General features: G+C 41.0%; 1 long non-coding RNA gene across 2 annotated transcripts in view; it reads right to left on the bottom strand.

Annotated features, from left to right (window-relative positions):
* Nucleotides 1–2,398: 2,398 nt before the first annotated feature.
* The window catches only part of LOC112549975, a 74,767-nt gene continuing 53,226 nt past the window's right edge, over nt 2,399–23,939 (bottom strand). For both annotated transcript variants that reach the window (XR_003093635.1, XR_003093636.1), the window contains one exon: nt 2,399–3,834. This is a non-coding gene — a long non-coding RNA (uncharacterized LOC112549975). The remainder of the gene's footprint in view (nt 3,835–23,939) is intronic.

The raw sequence follows: 23,939 nt of genomic DNA, 5'->3' as shown, positions 1-23,939 counted from the left end.
TATTTTCATAAAAAAACAGGGCACTGGCACAGTTGGTGCATTAGCAAAATAAACTAGAACTCTATCTTTTCTCTTGGCCCTTCACCTTCCCTCTACTGTTTAACTCACTAACTGTTCTTCTCACTTGATGTGCAGCCTCCTTGGTCCTTGTACAATAAATCATTTGAAATACCCAATTTTCAGCTGTATTTAAACATTCTATGAAAATTTACTCTCCAATTTCATATATGCTTATAAGTGAAAAATTGAGTACCGACTTGAACAAAGTTTTTAAAAATAGTGCTATCTTACTGTCAATCAAGGATTCCATCAGATCATGCTCCTCAGCTGATCAATACCAGACTCTGAAATGTTCCTCTTCTTTAGATTTCTGCATAGACCTACTTACTAATAAAATATCCATATTTTAATTATAAGTGTGCACAAAATATAGAAACTATAGCACACCATCACCATCTTTTGCATAAGATTTCATGCACCTTGTGGAGGGGAAGAAGACTGCTGGCAGGGTTTTTCCCCATCCTTCCCCTCCTGCACAGCAGGGAGAGTGATGTTGGCTCCAACATGGTGATTTCACAGCAGCTGGAGCCTGTGGGTTGTCAAAAGGGAGTGGGGCCCAGAGGATGAATGAGCTGGAAGGGAGAAGACACAGCACATGTTGGGGAATGAAGAATTGGGAAGCGTCAGGAAATCACCACAGAAAGGTGGAGGGAGCCAGGGAGAAAGACCTAGGAGCAGCTTACTAGAAAGGTGGGGCTGCTGGAAGCCTCTAGGGAGAAGAAGATCCAGTAACAAGCCAGGGAAGAGATGGCAAACATTGCTGCCAGAGCCCGCAGAGGTGGGACAGAGCTGGGAAGTCGCACATGGTTCACTCTGGGAGTAGAGCCAGTGGTGCACTTCGGTGAAGAGTAGGTGGGAAGTCACAAGCAGCTCGCTCAGAAAGCTGAGCCCGCTGTCAACTCCAGTAAAGAGTGGAGTAGAGGAGGGCCCAGAGCCCCAGTGAGATGGGCAGTGTTGGAGCCCAGAGGTACCAGGCGGGGAAGAGTGGGGATAGGAGCTGGGAGGAGAGAAAAGACCCAGAAGGGAAGCCCCAGATGACCCAGAGACAGGGCTCAGCATGACAATGAACAGCCAGGGCGAAAGTGGTTTCCTGGGAGGGTCCAGGCCACAGGGAACAGGTGGTGCTCGACTCCCCAGCCAGAATTGTGACTGGGAGTGACAGCCAAAGGGATGGTTACCTGAGAAGACCTGGGTGGGACTAAAAGGGGACACAGCTAGGTGGTGAAGAGCCCCACAACTTAGATGGTGACAAGAACCTGCTGGCTACCAGGGTATCTCAGTGAAGGATGGCCAATTAAACTTTGAGTTTGTAGTTAAAATTATTGTTTAAAGAACTATTATATTCAAAGCTGCAACGAGGCTAGTTGTGGGAACATTTACACAAGTCAAAAAATGGCTGAAGACAAGTCGACAGCCAGGGGACAGCCTGTGCCAACAACAGGCAGTGCTGGTGAGAAGTTATCACCCAAGTCAGCTGATGCTTAGACGAGGTTGCCAGTTCCAGTCCTGGATGTGGTAAGGATAGGGTAAAGGGGAGGTTGGAGCCCCACAAAGAAACGAAAGAGTCAGATCTTACAGGATATCTGTATAGACTGTCTCCCCATGGGAACATCAAGATGTGGAAGGTAAGAAAGAATGAATGACAGGACACAGTTAATACTATGCCCAAGATCTCACCCTGATGTCAGAAGCGGGTAGCACACCAGGTAAGAGAGCACTGAAACCCTATAACACCTACCAGCAACACACCTTTATGTCAAACTTGAAACAAGCTGAGGACCAGTCCTTACACATGCCTATATAAACAAAATGCAAACAAAGGTTTCTCTCCTTGATACTCTATTCCCTTCATATTTCATTTCTAATTTAAAAGACTGATTTTCACATGTGAGAGCATTAAGTAATAATTCTTAGCACTATAAACTTATACATTGAAAAATAAGTAACATGGAAGACCAATGTATACTGTTAAATCAATCAATTATTGCTTCAGGCTTTCTGAAGCCTGAATCCTTATGTACACTGTGTTTTATTAAGATCTCTTGAGTTTTAGCCCAGTTTAATAAATGACAAATGTTACAATGGAAGCATTTTTTACTTCAGAAATTGATCCTAAGCATATAAGACTGTCTGTCTTTTAGTGCCCTGAGGACTTTCTGTTTAAATAAAAACAAAAATGAATACCACAGTGGAGCTTGTACTACTGTTCCATCGATTAAAGCTTGATAATAATAATAATAATAATAACAATAACAATAACAACAACAACAACAACAATAATAATGTTGAGCTTTTGCAACACAGAACTGGACTGGGGTTTTTTGGGGGGGAGGGGTGGGGGGAGAGGTAGTTTAAATAGAGAGTTCAAGATACCCTACTGTAAAAACAAGTCTATTACCTCCTTACCTCCTGAAAGTGGTACTGGTCTAGTACCAGATAGAGATAAACCATCACCGAGGAAGCAGAAGGATTCAATAAATCTTTCTATCTTAAACTTGGGGAAAAGATAAATAGATAATGATAAAATGTGAGCAAACTTGTTCTTACAAGTGTTACTAAGTAGGATGATCAACCCTTACTCCATAGGGGAAGCACAGGTGGGGACATGTGCCCCTCCCCGATATTGTCCTTCACCAGCTGGGGAGTGGGTGGTGATGGCCAGTGCCCCCCTGAGATTGTGGAGGCACTGAGAGAAGCACTGGCGGCACTTCTGGGTTTGCCTCTGGTACTTCTGGTTTTGCCGCCAGCACTTTTGCCAGCGGCAGTGATCAGCTGTTGGGGGATCCCCCCTCCCCGGTTGGTGATCAGCCACTGGGGGACACCCCCTGCCCCGTCCCCTGATCAGCAATTGACTGCTGGTGCCCCCCCAGTATCTGGAGGCACCAGATGCCTATGCTTTACTCTTTCAGTAAGCACCTTAAAAACAGTTATTTTAAATAATTTGCATCCAAGAATTTTACTAGAGTTGGCCAATGGCTCACTGGTTTGTTCATACTGTACTTTCCCATACATGATACACCCCAAATAGAATACATACCTTGTTTTTGGAAGACAGAGCACAGAAAAAAAGCATTTTTCCCTGGCACTGCCAACTGTGTGACAGACTAATCCCCCCTGGGAACATAAAGGTCATCTCTACACATCACCCTATGGCAATGTAGTGACATGCTACATCGTTGTATGGTGCACTATGGTGACGTAGCAGTCATGTGGGTCTATATGTGATCACCAGTTATGTCACTGTAGTGGCACATTCCCCCAGTATAGTGTGCCACTATGGCAATGTAGCGGCAAAATCTAACCATGTGCTGTGTGCATGGTGGATTAACCACCTTTCCTGCATCATGCTTTAGCACTTCCAAAAGGAAATACTAAAGCACAGCACCATGTAGATGCACCCAGAGTGTCCATAAAGTGTAGCACCATGAAGTTCCTCATACAAGCTGCCTCACCCAGACTATCTCTGGGGTGCCACAATTCATGGACATTCCATATTCCCAAAAGAACTTACTCTATGTTAGACAAAGTTAGCTTCAGACCCCTACAAAGGCAGTAGCAAGACTTATGTCTTCACTGTATTTCATTATATAAGTTCCAGTAACTAAAGTGTTATTTCCACATCGCAAGCGTCATCAAGATACTTCCAGCAGTTCATTTGCTGCTTCAGGCACAAGCTACAGTTCTCAGTCTATAATCCTGTGAGAGCATTAACACAGGACTCTGTCATCTTGGGAGCCACATGGGAAGCATGGTGTCTCTAGACTTGCTTCTTTTCTGGAAAAGAAAACAGTTTCCCTGATTAAAACACATGTCCAATTTTGTTGGCCTGATTTGGGGGAGATACATTATATGTGACAAAATATGCTGTTTATTTTCTATAAGTTTTATAACATTGGGCGGTTCTACAAATTGGAAGAAATTTAATATTGCTTCAACATTTAAAGAGTAAATGAGACAATCCTAGGTTTCATCAGACCAGTATCCCGTCCTGGACAAAATAATAGAATTGCTATGAAAAAAATCTTAACAAATAAATAATAGAAAGAAGGTAATTATAACAACTGAATCCACCAAAGTCTTATGGAAACTAGATCTTCTCAGACTAATTTAATCTAAGATTTAATCTTTTTTATGATGAGAGAAGGAATTTAGTTGATAATGGCAATCATAATACTAGACTTCTGCAATGGATTTGACATTGTAAGGAATATAGCTTTGATCAGGAAGCCTGAACAATACAAAGAAACAACTGGTATAGATTAAATGAATGAAAACTGTTCAATGAAATTCAAAATGCAACTGTGAATAGGGAATAGTTGAGTAGTTATTTCTAGTGAAGCCCCAGATGAAGCAGTGCGCTTTGACCTTATATTATTTAACCTTTTCTTTCCCCAGCGATTTGGAAGAAAATAAGACTTCATTACTGATAATTATAGATTTCACAAAGATTGGTAAATAATAAAAAAGACATACAAAAAGACATTATCACAAATCAATCTGGATTACTTGGCAAGCTGGGTGCAAACAAACAATAGGCAATCTAATATTGGCAAACTGAAACCATATAGCATGGGACAAAAAATGCAGGTCATGAATGACTTGTGCCCCTGGCAGCTAGTGGGGCAGGGTGGTAGTGGGAGCATGGTGGTGGTAAGTGCGGAGCTCCCAAAGGCACCGCCAACACTGTTAGCAGCGGGGGCAGGGTGGCGAGTGCTGACCAAGGATCAGTGATGACCCACAGCCACCTCTGGCAGTGTCACCAGGGGCCAGCAAGGATTGTGGACCACCCACCAGTGCCTTTTTATAGGGTGTGCACTGCCACGCTCAGTGGATGCACATGCACCCACGTGCACCCCCTACATGTTGCCCCTGCTGCAGGTTATGGAATGCTATCCTTGGAAACTGTAACTCTGAAAAAGCCTTGGGCGTTATAGTGGCCAATCAGCTGAACACAAGAATGGCCAAAAGGGCTAATTGTTAACCTGGGCTACATAAGTATGAGAATACCATGGAGGAGATGAGGAGCTATAATTTAATCTGTTTTTGGCACTGGTGCAAGCGCTACAAGAGGCTGACAGTTGAGAATGAGTTCAGAGAAGAACTCTCTAACTCACATTTTATAGTGACAGATTCCAGGAGGTGAACATGCTTTGTTTAAGAAATTAAGGTAATTTAAGGAGCAACTTGATCAGAGGTTATAAGTCTCAATCTGAAGGGCATAAATTTAATAATGGGCTCCTGCAGTCTGAGGGACAAAAATATAACAAGATGCAATGGTTGAAAGTTGAAGCTAAAAAATTCAAACTAGGAAAAAAAAATCATGGTGAAAGTAATTAACCCTTGGAATAATTTACCAATAGTTATCAACCACTGGCAATTTTTAAATTTTAAAAAAAGTTCAAGTCCTATGAGTTGTGTTATACAGACAGTCTGACTCATTAAGTGATGTAAATAGTCTCTTCCAACCTTATCTATGAACCATACATTTTTTCTAGTAGAATCTCAAAGACTAATCACAATATTGTACATAGTAATATATTTGAGAAGAAATACTGAATTACACTTGAGAAGGTCTATCTGGAAGAGCAAAAATGTTTACTTAGATCAAGTTCCACAAATGTGTGTAGGTGTATACTACCCATAACGTTTCTATTCACTTCAGTCCTTGCAAACAAGTGGTATTCATGGAAATGATTAAATTTATTTTTGTATCAGTGACTTCATTCTTCTTCTCATGTCTCTCTACCACATTTGACCTTTTAGTTGCACATGTTTGTGCTCATTTATTGTACTTTAAGTCTTTCATTATACATGTGTCTTCAAGCAGCGGGCATTTCAGCAGGTATTGCATAGTCTGAAGCTCTGTGCCACAGTCACAGTCAGTTGAAGAAGTGGAGCTATACCATTGATTCATTAGTTCCTTGGAGCATCTGACTCTGTTATGTAGGTGGTTGAGACATTGCTATCTTTGCCATGGTTCATCAGCCCCTGGCAGTAAGTGACTTAATTATGGCTAGGATTCCATTGTCTCTTTTTGTATTTTGCATTGCACAGAATGTAATAACAAATAATTATGCAAAAATAAACACAAATAAATAGATAAGGCTGGAAGAGGTCACTGTGATTACTTAATGAGTCTGACTTCCTGTATAATACAAGCCATAGGACTTCCTTGATTTTTTTTTTTAATTGCTAATGGTAGATAACCCATTGTCTCTTTTTGCATGTTGTACTGCACAGACACATGATCATGTGTAAGTAGGGTGGGGAGGAGTAAGCTGGGATCAGGGCGGGAACCAGCAAGTCTGGAGGTGCAGGGGGCGGGTCCAGTTGGGGGTGGGGGGTGTAAAAATAACCTGGTTGGGGGATGGTAAAAACACAGCTCCAGGGCTGGGGTGAGCAGCTGGGTTTTACCAGTGCCAGGGCTGCACTCCAAACACATATACACATTCATTAGATAAGGCTAACTCTAGTTAGATTGATCCAAGTGTAACATCTGTATGTACCCTCTGCTCTTGACATTTTGCTCTCCTTGCCCACCTCAACAGTCATGCTAAATTCCCCACATACCTAGTCTTAACAAATATTAAGCTGCTTCAGATAACTTGACCACCAGGTCATTTTTCTTGAATGTGCCCCAAACCTTTGTGACTTCCAGGTTAGGAATATTACCATCTGTTCTTCTGAGCTACTTTTGTAAACCAAACACCTGAACCACTTGTAAGTTTCTTCTTCATCATGTGCAAAGGCTACTAACTACTATTTGCACACTTAAAGCTGTACTGAGTGCATACTTTGATCTCTGAAAGACAGAGTAAACCCCAGTACCAGTGACATTTTTGGAGAATGCAAATTGGAAAGAGATGCAAATGTAATGGGGCAAGGGAATGAAAAGAACTTGCCTACCTCATAAGTTTTTTTAAGCGTAGTCATGTTGGAGAGAAAAGATCACACACCAGAACCTGCCAGCAGAAGCCTTGCCAGCAAAGCTTCTTTCATTTGGCAGAGAAAGCATAAGGCTCTCTACAGAGAAACTCCTTTTGCAAATTCATCATTAGCCTCACAGCGAAGACTAAGCCAGAGGCAATGTTTGATTTAACTATTACACTCCCTTTTCATCCTATACCTCAGCTTAATTTTGCTGAAGCACACGCCAGCTCTGACTTTTCAGTACTTGACACGAAGCATTAAATATCAGGTAAAACCCTGATGAGTAGATGTTAACAGTATTCCGTCAACTTTCAATGAGAGTACCATAGTGTTTCTTATTAAAACCAATACACACTTTCTTAGTACACCATTAATACTCTAGTATCTAATTTCTTGCTCCCAACATTATCAGCATCTGCAACTCTGACAAAGATGGTAGACATTTTTTACCTCCACCTTTATCCTATGTTTTACAAATTTTAATCCTGTGAAAGCAGATGATGAATGAACTGAAAACCAGACATTATGGGGCGTGGTAACCGGAGCCAAGAACGTTGTTATTTGTGGTTAGTGGATTCTTTCCATCATGTGTCTGGCTCTAAATTAGGGATATAAATCTCAGTGGTGACAGGGTCAGTCCACAGGCCCACAGAGTGGCCTTGCATTCCAGTCTGTGGTCCTATAGTGTCAGAGTGGGTGCCACATGCAGCCTGGTCCTGCTCTGGCCTCTCCAGGGCCCTGCTTTTGCTGCTCCCATGCTTTTTCTGCCAGGGCCTGGAACCAGCACTGCTGCAGGGATGTCCTGAATGGTATTTCTTAGTAAAACAAAGACTATGTCCAGACTCATGTCCCAGAGCAGTGGAGAGGCTGCGATGTACAGTGCAGCCCTAGAATAGCTGTCTGCTGCTCCAGGACCTTGCTGCAAGTGATGGCAACTCAGGGGCATTCAGAACAGCCCTGCATCAGTGGTGGCTCAAGGCATGAGTCTGGACATGGTCTTTGTTTTACTAAGAAATACCATTCAGGACATACCTGCAGCAGTGGTGGTTCCAGGCCCTGGCAGAAAAGCGCCCTGGAGCAGCAAAAGCAGGGCCAGGCTATACAGCACAGCCCTGGAGAGGCCAGAGCAGGACCAGGCTGCATGTGGCACCCACTCTGACACTATAGGACCACAGACTGGAATGCAGGGCTACTGTGTGGGTCTGGTCCGCCTGTGGACTGATCCCATCACCACTGAGATTTATACCGCTGGCTTAGAGCCAGAGTTATTATGGAAAGAACCCACTAACCACAAATAACTATGTTCTTGGCTCCAGTTATCACCCCCCTTAATGTTTGGTTTTCAGTTCATTCATCATCTGCTTTCATAGGATTAAATTTGTAAAACATAGGATAAAGCTGAAAGAAATTTTCACTTAAAAATGTTTACTGAATTTCACTGAAATTTTTACTTAAAAATACCTAGCATCTTCGTCAGAGTTGCAGATGTTGATAATCTTGAGAGCAAGAAGTTAGATACCAGAGTATTAATGGTGTACTTTGAAAACACTGACTTCATACCTTACTTAGAAGTAGCATAAAATTGCCACTAAAGCAGGAGTGCAGTCCTTTGCCTTTTTGGAAATGTATAGATACAGAAGCCAAAGTATTTATTGTAAGAGAGCTTCAGTTAATTTATAAATTGAAAATCTATAGTTAAGAAACAGCATTTGTTCCAATTTACACATCTCCTCTAGGTGTTGATTTTAATTGAAAGAACTGAATTTGGTTAGTATATTTCTAATAAGTTTATTAAGTAAGCTTTACTTAAAGCATCCTGCAGCCATTTTTAAATGTGTGAGGGCTTAATATACATGATGCTGTGGCGTTTTAATTAGAGCAGCTCCACAGGAACTGCTTTAATTAAAATGCTGCCCCCCACCCCCAAGCACATGTATAGGTACCTATAATGTGTAAATGAACCATCTTTCAAAAGTAACTTACAGTTCAGCTATATGCAAAAAGTAACAAAACAAAGACCTTAGGCTTCTTCTAAGAAGTACCTGCCCCACCAATCCTGAAGTCACCAATGCCAACTACACCTTGTCCATGTAGAAGTAAAGCTTCACCTGGCAGACTTATCTTTGATAGAACTAAAATCCCCTCATGATAGTGATGCAGGAAGAGCCTCACAGAAGCCTTTAAGCAGATGACATCTCCCTTTATGACCCTCTACTCTACCAACCTCTGTTCCAGAAATGCTGTAAGAAAGTAATTGCAGTAAAAGTGATGGGCCACCTTATAATCCTTGGTAAAGTGGGTTAAGACACTTCCTTTTTTGGGATAGATTTCTAATATGGTACGTTTGCGTACTGTCAGTCCAATGCTCATTAGACAATTTCAACATCTTAGCTCTCATTTGTTTCTTTCCCTCTAGTCAGTGTCTTTCATTTGACTTTGGAAGCCTCATCTAAGTTAAGCAATAGTATTAATAGCTCCAGCGGTCTTCAGTGAATCCATGGGGGAAAATGGAATTCTCCTGTATACCTGATCTCAGAAACAGAGTTATCCTTCCTCCATTCCAGCTCCCAATACAAACATTTTAATTCACTACTTCACTAGCATGGTATGTAAAAGGCAATTTAAAGTATGTGATAGGGAAAAAGCCTAAACAATATTGTGCAATTATTGTGTACTAGTAGTACCTTCTGAGGTTATAAACAAACTGGGTTGGTCCAAGCTAAATAAGACCAGGAGTGTGGGAGGAAGATATTTCCCAGAATGAAATTTCCTGCTTCCTTGGAAAGAGAATTTTACATTTAAACAGCATCACACTCAACTAGTTAATATACATTTATCTCCAACCTATGATACGAATTCCATTTAAAAGACAAAAGTAAATCCAACTAAGAAAAAATAATGTGAATTATGACAAATTTATGTTTGTTGGTCGTTGTCATAGTTATAATAATCTTGGATCCTATTTGATTGCAGTTAATCCTTCCAAAAATCACATCTCAGACATTCAAGCTCCTAAGTTGGAAAGTCAAATGCATTTATGTTCTTATCACCTCTCCTGAATTCCTGCATTCTTTTGGTAGAATTTCAGTTAAAAAAAGAACAAAAAGGTCGTTTCAATGATTTAGTATCACACTTTTATCCAGCCAGTTTTGTAACTTGATTGTACTCTTTACTGTGCAGTAATTTTGAACCAAGTAGAAGTATCACCGTGGCAATTTAATTCTTTCTTTCCTGGAGAGTTTGAGTCCATGAGGGAGGCAAGAGACTTTGTTCAGATGCTTTGAAAAGGAAAACTTTTGGAATTTTTATTCCTTCTTTTTTTTTTTTTAATTAGTACAGAGAAGACAGTTCTGTCACTTCTTGGCAGCATCTTGGCTCCGATATGTTTCCCCGTGTGGAGAAAGTGTAGCATTAGTTAAGATAATGAACAACTACATTTAATTTAATTAAGGTAAAGCCTATCCCATTCACTCTCATTTTCATAGACTGAATGAAAGAGTACTACCACGAGCTGAAAGAATAAATGTTTTCATTTTTTTATCTGGGCAAAGATATGAAATCATTAATATGAAGTAAACTGATCAAAGTAAAGGGCTCAGACATTTTCCCTTTTTTTGAAAAACAGTTATATATTCTTCAAAAGAGACAGTGGCTTGTTCTCTGTCTAGCCTGCTGTGAGACTGTGAAAGATCTAATTCTGAAAGTATCACTCTGTAATACAGGAGCATAGATTAGTAACTGGTCTTTGTGTGATAGTCTTTTGTTCCAATGTGTCAAGATTTCAGAATCTGAGAGTGCAATTTCCCTTATTGGGTGACTTTTCTCTTTCTTCTTGTCCTGATTTATAGGAAAATGCCGAATTAACAGTCTAAATAACAGGGGACAATATGGACTATTAAGTGGTGGCATTTATGCAGACAGGAAAGTCAAAGGCCAGTTCTGCTCATTCTTTCAAACAGGACTGCTAGTGGCCACGTCTACACAAGATACTACATTGCCACAGTGACATAGCATTGGCAGGTACAAACTGTGATGCCGACACTACTGCGTAGTAGCAACATGTGCAGTAGGGTCGGAAATGACTCATGCACTGCCAGGAGTACATAGTAATGGCAGTTACAGCACAGTCATTTAGTATTTGCTTCAGTCAAGTACTAAATGACTGCACGGTAACAACTGAGCAATCAGGCACATGTGTAGACACGCCAGTGAAAGCAAACTTAGTCTACAGATTAAAGCTCTGAAAAAGAAGCTTAATAGAATTAAGTCCACTGCCAACTTCAAAAGTGAACAGTGTACAAGGTATTTTTCTAGCTTTATTTTTAGTTATGGCATGCTGCTCTCATAGCATATTGCCTGATTTTGAAGTTGTGATTAAGAGTGATGGTCCTGATATTATGCAAAAGGCATGAATTTCTTAAGGTGATGTATTTTGGGGGTAGAGTTAGACAAGCTTGCAAAAGCATTCTTCTTCAACTCTGACTGAAACAAGCCAAGCACAGCATAATTAAAACCAGTTTCAGGACAGGACGAGAGAAATTGCCAGGGGTAGCAGATGCACAATTATCAGAAAAAAATTAATTGAGTACTAGGAGATCAAGCCGTATAAAAAAGAGAGGAGAGTCATTCTCACCTTACATATTTGGAAATAATTCAGGAATCGGGTAGATAATAATGTGTTATAAAACCAATACCAGTTTTTTAGTTGTTGGTTCTTAGTGTCCACTCAGCTTATGATTCCCCCCACCCCAAGCTCATCTTTTAAGGTTTTAATACGTTTATGACATGTTATAACCTACCTGACTCCTGAATTATTTCCCAACATGAAAGGTGAGAATGACCTTCTCCCTTCTGATAGGCCTTGAATTCCCAGTAATTCACTTTTATTTTGCTAATTGTATATCTACTAACCCTGGCAATTTCTCTTACCTGCTTCCACAGCTGTTTTTTACTATGCTATGCTTGGCTGGTCCTGGTCAGACTCAAAGAAGAATGTCTTGTATTTGGGAGCTTGTCTAACTCTATTCCAACTATACAATTGATCCAATAAAAGATACCCTTAAAAAACTTACACTAGGAAATTCCTGCCTTTGCCTTTAAAGTAACATTCTGCCACAACAGGAGTGAAATGAAGACTGATTTGAAAAGGCAGTTTTTGAAAGGATAGATGATATCCAATGGTCAAATTATCTGATGGTTTCTGAGTGAGTGACAGGCTTCAAAACGTGGACTATGTCAAACAAAACAAGGTAAGGACTCACACTTAGGAACTAAAATGCATTCATTAAAGTGTGGAGGAAAGCACAAGCAATTCAAGGGGAAAAAAGCAGCAGTGTGTATTATGGAAAGAAAAAGAAAAAAAATGGTGCCATTATTGTGCAATAGTTTTACCTCCTACAAATTCATGCAGCATTGCTTGTAAGGGATTAGAGCTACACACAAGTAGTCATTCATTTGTTATGTTGATTTAATTTCTAGAGAGTTAGATAATTGGTTTGAGATAGAGAATTCCCAGGAGAAATATGAATAATTAAGCTGTCTAGATTAAAAAAACAGTAATTTTTAATTAAAATTTGGGACAAAACAATACATGGGAAGTGTTTTAGAGAATCAGTTTTTGCCACCATTAATTGAAGTTTCCCACACAAGGATGAGAATAACACCACAGCAAACTCATTAAGTATTAAGAGGAAGCCCACACATCATAGCCAGGTACACTTAAAAGATGAGCAGGCAACACCATATATAATATAAAAGTAAAACTGACAGTATCCCTTTGCAATACACTATATTGATTGTCCTGTTTACAGGCTACTTTTATCTCCTGTGAATTATGGCAATTTGTCTAATCTATCCCACAGCCTAATGGAAGCAGTTAATGAGCTTCAGCTACAAAAATTTGGAGCCCAATTTAAAAAAGGAAAGATAAACAAACACTTGGTTTATATGCACACAGAATATAGTGATTTTAAGGGCATCCATGTGAATGTATACATAAGAAGAAACAGAATCAAGATCTGGCCAGACAAATAGTGCCCACACACTAATTTAAAATTATCATCAGAAAGGAAAAAAAAACAACAATACTTGTCTTCATATACAACAAATTATGGCCTCATTTTACCACCTGTACACATGATCCAAAGCATGATTTCTGCTGCATATATAAATAATATAATTTTAGTAAAAAAAAAACCTTAATGTCTTTTTTCCTTTTGTAATTACTGTCATAACCAGATGAGTTGAGTGCCCCTGTCACAATAGAACTGCTTCTAATCTGGCATTTGGTCAAGGGGGCATGTTAAACTATGCTCAGAGTGTGAGGGAGTCAGCAAATCAGGGGTTACATGAGGGGCGTGACCGCACGGCTGGCAGTCACAGCCTCCTGAAAGTCAGCTGATACACAGGACACATTTTGATTGGCTCTGTAGCTTATAAAAGGGGCAGAACACAAGCACAGAGAGGGATCCACACATCAGTTTGGAGAGGCCTGATCACCCTTTCCAGGATCCTGCGTCCACGAAATCCCTTCCCCCCGGACGCCCCCATTACAACTGGGTATACCATCTGAATGTGTTTAGAGCTCTCGAGTCACCAACGAGTTTAATGGTGAAACAGTTGTCAAGAAGTTTTTTTTCCTGCCTAAACTGCGAGTAAAGCATTGTTTATCTCACCGCCTCCTTGGTGTTTTTCTGTCGACGGAGGGAGAGACAGAAGAGGGAGGAATAAGGCCCCAAACCCCTTTCGTCCCTGGCCTGCTCGCATAGTCTGGGTCCAACCGCCCATTATCAGGCTGCACAATTACTTTCTCTTACTAAATATTTCAATTTAACACTAAATTCACTTAGCTGAGTCTGCTTTTGTCTAATGAAATGAATCATTTAAAAAAGCTAGGAAGAAATTAATCTTCCTTCCTAAAAGAGGCAAAAATGGAAAAATGTGATTTTTCTATTTTCTATGGACAATGGAAAGACCATTTATTTGCATTCTGCTGATGTGTGTCAGTTAATATTTAGACTAGAAAAAAGACATTGCCCAATAAAGCAAATACGTTATACAGTGTTGCGTCCCGCATTGCTGATCCAAACGAAATATGTTGCCCATTGTTGCACAAGCCCAACATGCAATATGTTTCCTGCTTCCAGAGACATGTCCTCAACAATCTCCAGGTCATGTCTCTGGCAGTGGGGAAAGTCAGGGTTCCCTGCTTCTAGAGACGCACCTTGAAGAATGCATTGAAGATTGCCAGAGTGGCATCGCTAGAATTGAGGAATCCCGACTTTCTCACTTCCAGATCTCCAGAATCTCTGAGGGGGTGGCTTTGGAAGCAGAGAAAATTGGGGTTCCCCACTTATGGAGATGCACCCTCAGCAATTTCTGCGGAATGTTTCTGAGTGCAGGCAGAGTTGGGATTACAAGGGGTGTCTCTGAAACTGGGAAACCTAGAGTGTTTCAGATGCAATTCTTTTTCAGCGAGGCAAATTAATACAGGGTCTTTGTAAAGTCCTTGTGCACTTTTAAAGTTCAATAACTTAGATTGTAGGTATGATAGAAACAATCCATAAATGGTATTTGAGGCATCCTAGAGTCATTTGGTACTGGCTTCAGCCAAGGCTTAGGATCGTGAGTGGGGTATGCCAGTGTTCCTGCTGGGACTTCAACACAGAGGTTTCTGACTAGAGGGTCTTGCCTCTCTGCTCTGGGTCAGACCAACTGCTGTATTTGGGGTCAGAAAGGAATTTTACCTCGTAGTCAGATTGGTATCTACTCCATTGTGAGAGGGACATTAAATGGGAATTTTTTTTCCAGCAAGCATATTTTAACTAATAAATAAGAAATGGTAGATGACACACAGGCTGATTGGAGCCAGCTGACTTCTCAATAACCACTGTGCATTATGTGAACTATCTGTGAAGGTTCGTGAAATTAGTGTTTGTTTGCTTCTTCAGGTTCTCAAAACATATATTTGGTATATCAGGTTGTGTTGCACGACTAATGCATAAGAAAATTAAATGCACAGGCACATCTGCACAAATATTATCCCCACTTTCTCCATTGTAGTACAATAATTCTGCAACAGCAGAAATCATAAATACACTTTTATTCACACATTAACATTATCTTCCTTCTTGGCTATTTCAGGATATAATTGAAGTAGATCTTGGAAAGGGCAAGTTAAAAGTATCACAAATCTCTTATTTGCTGCAAACCAAAAACAGAAATAAATTTAAAGTGTTTTGAGGCGTCAAGAAACAACTTACAACTTCAGCAGTTCACACTAAGAAATCCCAGGATATTTAATCAGAAAAAGTATTGTGGGCTCTGAGAATTTCAATACAAACAAGTAAACAAGTCAGTAAGCATGCTAGCAGATCTAGGAAGTGTGTCATTTTCTTAATTTTGTATTACCATAACCAAAAAAAGAATATTTGACAGACACTGCATAACTATATAGCCATGACTACCAGTCCATAACCATCTGTGAATTTGACTAAAAGTACAGGATTTAATTGATTACCCTATTGCGATCATTTCTTCTAATGTATAATAGATTGTTTTATCCTGTTTCGGATCTCGCATTTCATCTCCAAGAATAGCACTGCCAACCTCAGTGAATTACATCAGACCTGACTATTGACAGCACCATAATGAATGAAAAGTTTTTCCAGCCATGGAATAGGATGGATTTTTAAGTAGTGAACATGTACCAAGACAGGAAATTAGATACATCTCATCCTCTGTACATAAAGACAAATATAGCTGAACCAGACAAAGACAAAAGAGAAAAGCTAAACTATTTAGTAGCTTCAATACTTTCATCTGTTCTCTGTTCAAAAGGACCTGTTTTGTTTTGTTGTTTGTTTGTTTTGTTGTTTGGGGTTTGTTTGTTTTGGTTTTTTTTTTTTTTGGGGGGGGGGGGGGGGGTTACCAGAAATTAAGAAAGAGAGAGCAGTTCAAATCCAACAGCACAACCAAATGGGTACTGATCATTAACTGAATCCCAAAACTTGCCTTATAGTTATTTTTCCCCAGAAACTGGCAAAAGCCAAACAAACTTTCACATACAATCCAGAAGAGTAAAATCAGTAACTAAGAGCAAGGACATACATACAATGTGAAGTCAAACTTGAATAGGTACAGAGAAAGGCTGGTAGGAAAATCAGGAGTATGGGAACTTATTCTGTAAGAGGTAGCTAAAATAACAGATTTTTTTGAAGTAAAATAAAACCCAAGAGTTGATCAAATGTAGGAAACCGAAGCTTCTTCCCCACATATACAAGCTTCTTAACTTACTGTTGAGCAATAGGGGCAATAACAAAAGATATGCAAAATGCCAATACAGTCACTCTGTACAAGAATAGCAATGACTGCAACAACCGTAATAACTACCATGGCAGTTTGCTATTAAAAATTGTTGGGAAGATCACTGTTTGGGTGGTGCCCAAAAGATTTCAGATCCTTGCTGACTGTGTTTACCCCAAGGTATGGTGAGACTTCAGAAACAGTAGGTCCACCGTAATAGATATGATCTTCTCACACCAGCAAATCCAAGAAAAATGTAGAGAACAAAGGAAACCCCTCTATTTTGCCTTCATTGACCTAACCAAGGCCTTTGAGCTTGTCAGTAGAAAGGTCTCTTCAAACTATTGGAAAAGATTGGCTGTCCACCAAAACTCCTCAGCGTAATCTACTCTTTTCAGATGGCATGCAGGGAACAGTCAGCTATGATGAATCAATATCTGAGGCTTTTGAGATTCAAAGCAGAGTCAACCAGGATGGTCTCTGTGCCCTAACCCTGTTTGGGATTTTCTTTTCTCTTCTTCTGACACATACTTTTGGGACCTTCATTAAAGGTATTTATCTACATACATGCTCAGATGGAAAATTATTCAGCCTCACATGCCTTAAAACAAAGACTACAGTAAAGGAAAGTTTTGATTTGTGAGCTGCTGTTTCCCGATGATGCTGCATTGATAACCGACATAGCTACTTTCAAAGCCTCACCAGCTGCTTCAGCCATGCCTGCCAAGAGTTTGGTCTTACAACCAGCATCAAGAAGATCAATAGGCAAGAACACTGATTCACCAGCAGTGATCACAACAGGTGAAAATGTATTGGATGCTTAAGTAAATGTATGTACCTTGGCTCCATTGTTATCAACAACATGTCACTTGAGACTGCACTGTATAGCTGTGTTGGCAAAGCCTCAGACATCTTGAGCATGCTGAGCAACGAAGTGTGGAACAACAACAAACTGACTGTTAAGAGCAAGGTCAAAGTATATCATGCTTGCATCATCAACACTTTTGTATGGCAGCAAATTTTGGACCACAGACTCTTCTCAAGGAAAGTACTTAAGCAGTTTTTACTTAAGTTTCCTTCTCCATACTCTAGGAATTTCCTGATGGGACAAAGTTACCTACACTGAGGTCTTGGAATGTGCCAGCATTATGAGCAGCCATTCTCTTCTCAGTCAGCATGGACTTTGATGGCTTGGTTATGTGTGGAGAACGGACACTGGCTGTATACTCAAGGCTCTCTCGTATGGAGAATTCTTTACAGGAAAAAGATTGTGTGGTCATTCTTATCTCCATTTCAAAGATGTTTGCAGGAGAGACATGAAGACAATGAACACTGAGCCAAATGACTAGGAAAAGATCAAAGTGCTTGGAAACAGTCTATAAGCATGAAATGGAAGCTTTTGAGGAAAGAAGAGCCCAACAGAGTGGAAGAAAAAAACCTCAGGAAGAACCCTGAACCACATGCAGGACTAATCACCAAATATGAACTTCACATGTGATAAGTGTGAAAGGGACAGTCAGTCAAGAATTGGGCTCCCAGCCACACACACAGATGTTCAACAAGCTGATGCTTCAACTCAGCGCTGATTTCTGTCTCACAAGACATACAGATACCTATGCCTAGAAAACCCAAAATATAATTTAGATATAGTTACTATAAATATACCAAGGGGTAAGAGGTAAAAAACACGAGAGGAGAGTTATTTAAGCTAAGAGCCATGTTGTTAAAAGAGCAAAATTGATATATCTGCCCATAAATAAATTTAGCCTGGTAATAAGCAGCTGACTTTTCTACCCACCTCTTACTACAAGTCTCAAACTCCTACCTCTCTTAACAAGTACTAAGATGGAGTTTGATAGATTTATAGAAGAGATTTTAGGACATTGTTGCCAGAAAGGACAGAGTAGTGCATACAACGATCAAGGAAGTCCGTTCCAATTATAACATCCCTTCCTTTTCTGATAAGTATTCTGATCAGTGATCCAAATTTGCTTCCTATTATTTCATTGTTATGCTTCAGCAAGGAAGAATCAAGGTATGCTCTGCTCTTCAAAGAACGTTTAAAAATAGTTTATTGCAGCAAATACAGCACATTTCACTTATCAAACTATGTAGATAAACAGCTTCAGTCATGTGATGCAGTTAGTACTCTATTCAGTACAACTGAGCTGTGCAGTTAGTTACAATTGAGCTTCTTCCCTGGCTTTCAATTACTACTTTTCACTGAACATATTTTTAATATGCTGATTGTTCTTAATCAAGCAGTATTTTTCCTTTCACTAAGACAAATAATTCAGGTATGAAAAATGAAAGAATAATTTCTGGTTTATATGATACTTGGTTAACTTTTTATCACCTTGCCACTATTCTAATTACAAAATCATAATACATTTTTTCTTGAAAAGAAGATTATTGTTACGCTCATCTCCTAACTAAGCCTTTCCTTTGCATAGATTCACTTTGGGCTTGGTTCTCAACTGAAAATAACATATTTGCTTTGACTTCAAAATGAAGATAAATATTATTTCCATGTCAAATTTGTTAGCAATTCAACATTTGAGACCTAAAGACCTTGAATACTGAAAAACAGAGAAAAAGAATTGAACAAATTGTTCCAAAAAGCAACTGAAACAAATCTCTAGATATTGATTTTCATATTCTTCTCCCCCTTTTGTTTAATTTAAAATAGTATTCCACTTCATAACCTATGATAACAAATTAATCATAATCTATGAATAGCTCTTGATTTTTTTTTGTTATAAAGCTGGTAGAGGTAAAGTTTATCAAGAAAATCCAACCAGGCACTTCAAGAATCCTGACAATTTACTTTTTAGTGCTCTATCATGCTGAGCTAATTTGATATTAATATAAATTGGGACCAATCATCATTTTTTTTCAATTATAATAGATTTTTATTTTTCATGAATCCAATCATATGTGCTCAGTACTACTTCTTCACTGTAATTTCAGACTAGATAATAGAACTACTGAATAATTATAAAGAGTGGTCAAAACTTTAAAACATGAAGCATTTAAGACCATGCATGTCCTAGGCATCCATCAGTGGGATCTATCTTCATGCCTACTACCTTAGAAAAATAATGTTATTTAGGCATCTAAATATGAGTATGGGTACCTGGATGGGTACCTGCTCTAAAACTTGCCCCAGTATCAAAAAGACAAGATATATTCATTCTAATTGTAACAGTAATATATATTAGTGTTTTAAGTTCTGTGCATATTTATACAAATAAGCATAAGTGTAAATACATTTAGGGTTTATTTTCACAAGTAGAATAACAGTGGCCTAGCTCCATTCCCATTGAAATCATTCTAATGTCCAGCCACCAAAACTTGACCATAAACGAAATCAAAGACAGATGCAAACTGATACTTCACAGGGCTTCCGACTTCAACATTACCACCATAAATGTTCATCAAAAAATCTTTATGATATTTTCTCAGTATTTCTGGACTAGGCACTGGCATCTCATTTGAGGTCACCCCCACTGCTGGTGGATTTGGCTACCTGGAAGCTGCACCTTTTTACCAGCCTCAGAGGATCCTAGAAAGAGTACAGCATCCTCCTTTGCAGAGAAAGGCAAAAACCTCCTACAGTCCTGTGAATCTGATCAAGAGGAGAAATTCCTTCCTGACCCCAAGTTGGACAATCATTATGACCCTGAGTAACAAAGCAAGATCCTCTAGCCAAGAATCACTTAAGTTTTCCAAGTACCAGCAGGAGCATCAACAATGCCCAGTCAACCTCCTGCTTCCTCAGCCTTAGCTGTGGACAATGTTTTAATGCTTCAGAGAAAGGCAACCCAGAGTCGGTAACAATCAAGGTGGAGGGGTGTGAGGGAATCCTTCCTGGCCCTTACAAGCAAGCAGCAAAAACTGTGAAGCATGGGATTGCCAGATACCTACTACACTTAATTTCAAAATACTTTGAACTCCCCGGCAGCTGAATGATGAACAGAAATGCCTTGAAATGGCTCAAACTGCAGTCAGATGATCGCTAAGGGAAACTATTGCTCTGCCTCCAAAGTCTTCAGCTCCAGTCATACGGGGCTATTAAAAAAGTGGTGAAATAACATGGCATATAGTGCCAGCAGTACACAGCTGACATCCAGCTATATGTACTCTTCACCCCAAGGATGCATAGCATCTCCTCTGCCTTTCTCCAGGCTCTGACAAAATTGGCTCTGGGATGAAAAGGGACTGGCTTAAACTGAATGTGGGCAAAAATGAAGCAAGGCTTGTGGGCAAAGTATAGTATTTGGAGGAGCCTGCCTTTTAACATCTCCCAGTATCAAGGTCATCTCTCTGATTAAGCTGGTCTGCAGCCTTGGGATCCTTTTATATTGCTTATTTTGATTAAATAACTAAATAACCATAAAAAAATAACTTTGATTTCCAAATGAGACTGACCAAATCTTTTTCATATATTTTTGGAAACAGCCTTGGTGGGGCCCACCCACCATTTTTTGGGGCGCCCTGCAAGATATAGTTTTGGGGCCCCTGGCCTGATGCAAAGAAGCCATCGGGGGGGGGGGGGGGTAGCAAGAGGCTACAGAAGCTGGCAGCAGTGGCAGTGCAGAGTGGTGGTGCCAGAGTGTTCACACCATAGACAGGAAGAAAAAAAACTGGGAGGGTTGAGCATGCACGCACACATGCCCCCCCAAGGGAAAGTCTGCAGGAGAAGGGGAAAGGGCCACAGGGCGGGGAGTGGCATTGCCCTGCACTGCGCTGGCCCTAGCCACCTCCCGGCCACCTCCCTGCCTTGGCTGCACCAGCCCCAGTCCCGGTTGCCTCCCCACCCTGGCCCTGGCTGTGCACTCCCTGGGGGGGACCTCGAGCTGGGAGCTGGAGCAGAGCCAACCTCAGCCATACCGCCAGACCACAGGGCTCCTTGCCTCCACACCTCACTGCTCCCACTGCTTCAAAAGTGGTAGGAGCCCCACATGCATCCTGCCACTGGGTGTGCTGTGCTGTGCCACTTTTGAAGGAGTGGCAGCAAGGTGCGGAGGCAAGGAACAGAGCGCAGCTTGCAGCCCCGTGCAAAGATGGGGGGGGGGGCGGGCATGTGCTTCCCTCTCCCCCTCCTTGGCTGCCTAGTGGCGCACATCTGGAAGAGCCATCATGCTCCAACTGTCCCATGACTCAGCCCAGCCGGTGCCTGATTCACTGTGAATGGGGCCTCGGCCAGGCCAGGTCATGAGGCAATCAGAGCCTGGCAGCTCATCCAGGGGCTCCGCCCAGGGGAGCTGGATGGAACTCCTCCTTCCCCTCCCCCTTGGCTCTCCACGGTGTGTGCAGTGGTGGGACCCACTCCCCTACTGACTGCATGGCCTGGCCTGGCTGGGGCCCCAGTCACGGTGAATGGGCCAGGTCATGGGACAATCCCCATAGTGCAGCAGGGATCATAGCAGTGATGAATGGTTCACCCTTTCCATACCCCACTCTCTCCTGCACTGTAGGGGGTCTAGATTTGACCCCACCCCCCAAGTCCAGGGTGACAAAGAAAGATTACAAGAAACTTACTCGGCTGCGTGTAGCTGGGCCGGCTGTGATGCTGGCTGTGAGTGCAAGGTATCTGAGTGTGTGCGCCTCTCCCCCCATCCTGCAGTTTCCCATGCCCAGGATGCCCTAAAGCTATGCCTGCTGCCCTCCATTTGGGGCGGCTGAGCTGTGTTAGCCCCCAACTTCTGTCACCTATGTTTCACAGCTGCAGAAGGCCCCTTGGCTGCAAGGCCCTCTGCAGCTGTAGGTTTGGCAGGATGGGACGGGCTGGCCCTGAGCCTTGCCCATGTTGATCCATATGTTTGTGAAATGCAGGGTTAGGTGCTTCCTCTTATTTCTCTAGGAATATGCAGTGAAAAGTCCCCAGACAGTACATGATGTAGCAGTTTTTCTGCTTTGCAAAACATTGCCATAAAAACATCACTTTGGTGCTTGGTAGTGAAAGGAAAGATGATTCATTCCTAAGGCTGCTAGCTGAAAAGCGTCTCTGATTCTGCTGTAAATTTTAAACTGTTGATAAAACATTCAAAGTCAAAATATGCAGGCCAAAACTTCACACAAGTAACTGCTGTTACACCCAACCTCCTCTCACCAAGAATGAGAGGTAATTAACTGTGTTAGTGTGAAGTCAGACAGAAGACAGGGCAGGGCGGCATTTTAGGCTGCCTATACATGTGCTCAGGGGTGGGGAGGGGCGTTCTAACTAGAGCAGTTCCCAGAGCGGTTCTTGGGCTCTTTGTACACTGAAGGCAGCTGCTGCCACTGCCGCTGTAGCAATGTCAGCTCCAGTGTCAGTAGCTCTGTTTACTGCCTGAGCTCCAATTCAGGATGCAGGTAAAAACAGCTCCCTTTGCTCCTGAATAATCTTGAAGGACTGCAGCCTAAATCAGAAAATTATACATCGGAAAGATAACAACATAAGTAGGGAAGTGGATCATAAAAGTTGAAAATACTGAAAGACATTCAAATAATTTTGTGTAAGAAGCCTTTATGTTCCAATGTTAAGGACGAGGTAGAGCAGGGAAGAACAAGTATGTAGTACAGGAATCAAGGTCAGCAGCAGCCCCCCCCCCCCAAACCAAAAAAATACAATAAAATACAGAAGCAGGCTTTGGAAGGGGAATTTGAAAGATGAGTGAGAATTGTTGAAATTATTCAAGGTAGGTCAGTACAATGTTGGGGGAGGATGAAGAAAAAAACAAAAGACAATTATAGGTAAAGCTGACAGTGAAGTAACAAAGAGGAGAGTGAGAAGAATATAAGGTGTTTAGATGTAGGCAGGGGCAGAGCTGTGCAGCGTCTTCAAAGTGACAAAGAGAAGTTGAATTAAATGAAGAGGCAGAGAGCCAAATTTTTCTTAAGAGATAAATAATGCAAGAACCAAAAATTGTTATGGTGACATTTTTAACGGATCAACTGAATAGTTGATAGAACCATAGGCAAGCCTTCAAGTATCACAGCACCCTTCCCCAGGACTCTGAGACAGAAGCAGAAACAACTCAGCTAAATATCAGATGGAACAAAAGCTTGTTAAATAGGGTCATTATCATCTGTGAAGTGCAGGGGTTAGGGGTATGGGGAAGATTATAATAGGCCATTAAGTCCTTGCCTATGTTAAATCCCTGGTGTTTAGTGTCCAATAAGCTGATGCATTTCTGTTCCCACACTCACCTTGTAAAAACCTGGGGGGGAATTACTTTGAGCACTAGAACTATAAGGTCAAAAGGAGAGTGATTTTCCTATGAAAAATGTTCTCCTACCTGTACTCTAATGTCTCTGGCCTTTATCTTTTCTTGGTGGTTATTAATTTTGCTGCAGAGTTTTTGTCTGGTTTCACCCACATAGCTTCCATTAGGGCAGTAGATAAGGTATTCCACATTTTGGGATAAGCATATGTCTGATCCATGGATTCTGATGGTTTTGTAGTGGAGACTATTGATTGTTGTGGCAGCAGAGATCTACTAACAGATTTTGCACTTAGTGTTGAGTCTTAAAGATAAAAAGAAATTCTCAGTGGGCACATCTATATGTGCATTAACGCACTGTAATTACAGCACATTAAGTTTAGTACCTATAATAACAAGTACTAACTTAATGTGCTGTAATTGGCACTACTGCGCAGT

Source organism: Alligator sinensis, unplaced genomic scaffold (genome assembly GCF_000455745.1).
Source record: "Alligator sinensis unplaced genomic scaffold, ASM45574v1 scaffold652_1, whole genome shotgun sequence".
Classification (NCBI taxonomy): domain Eukaryota; kingdom Metazoa; phylum Chordata; order Crocodylia; family Alligatoridae; genus Alligator; species Alligator sinensis.
Note: the sequence above shows the minus strand (reverse complement) of the source record. Positions and strands in the feature narration are given on the sequence as shown.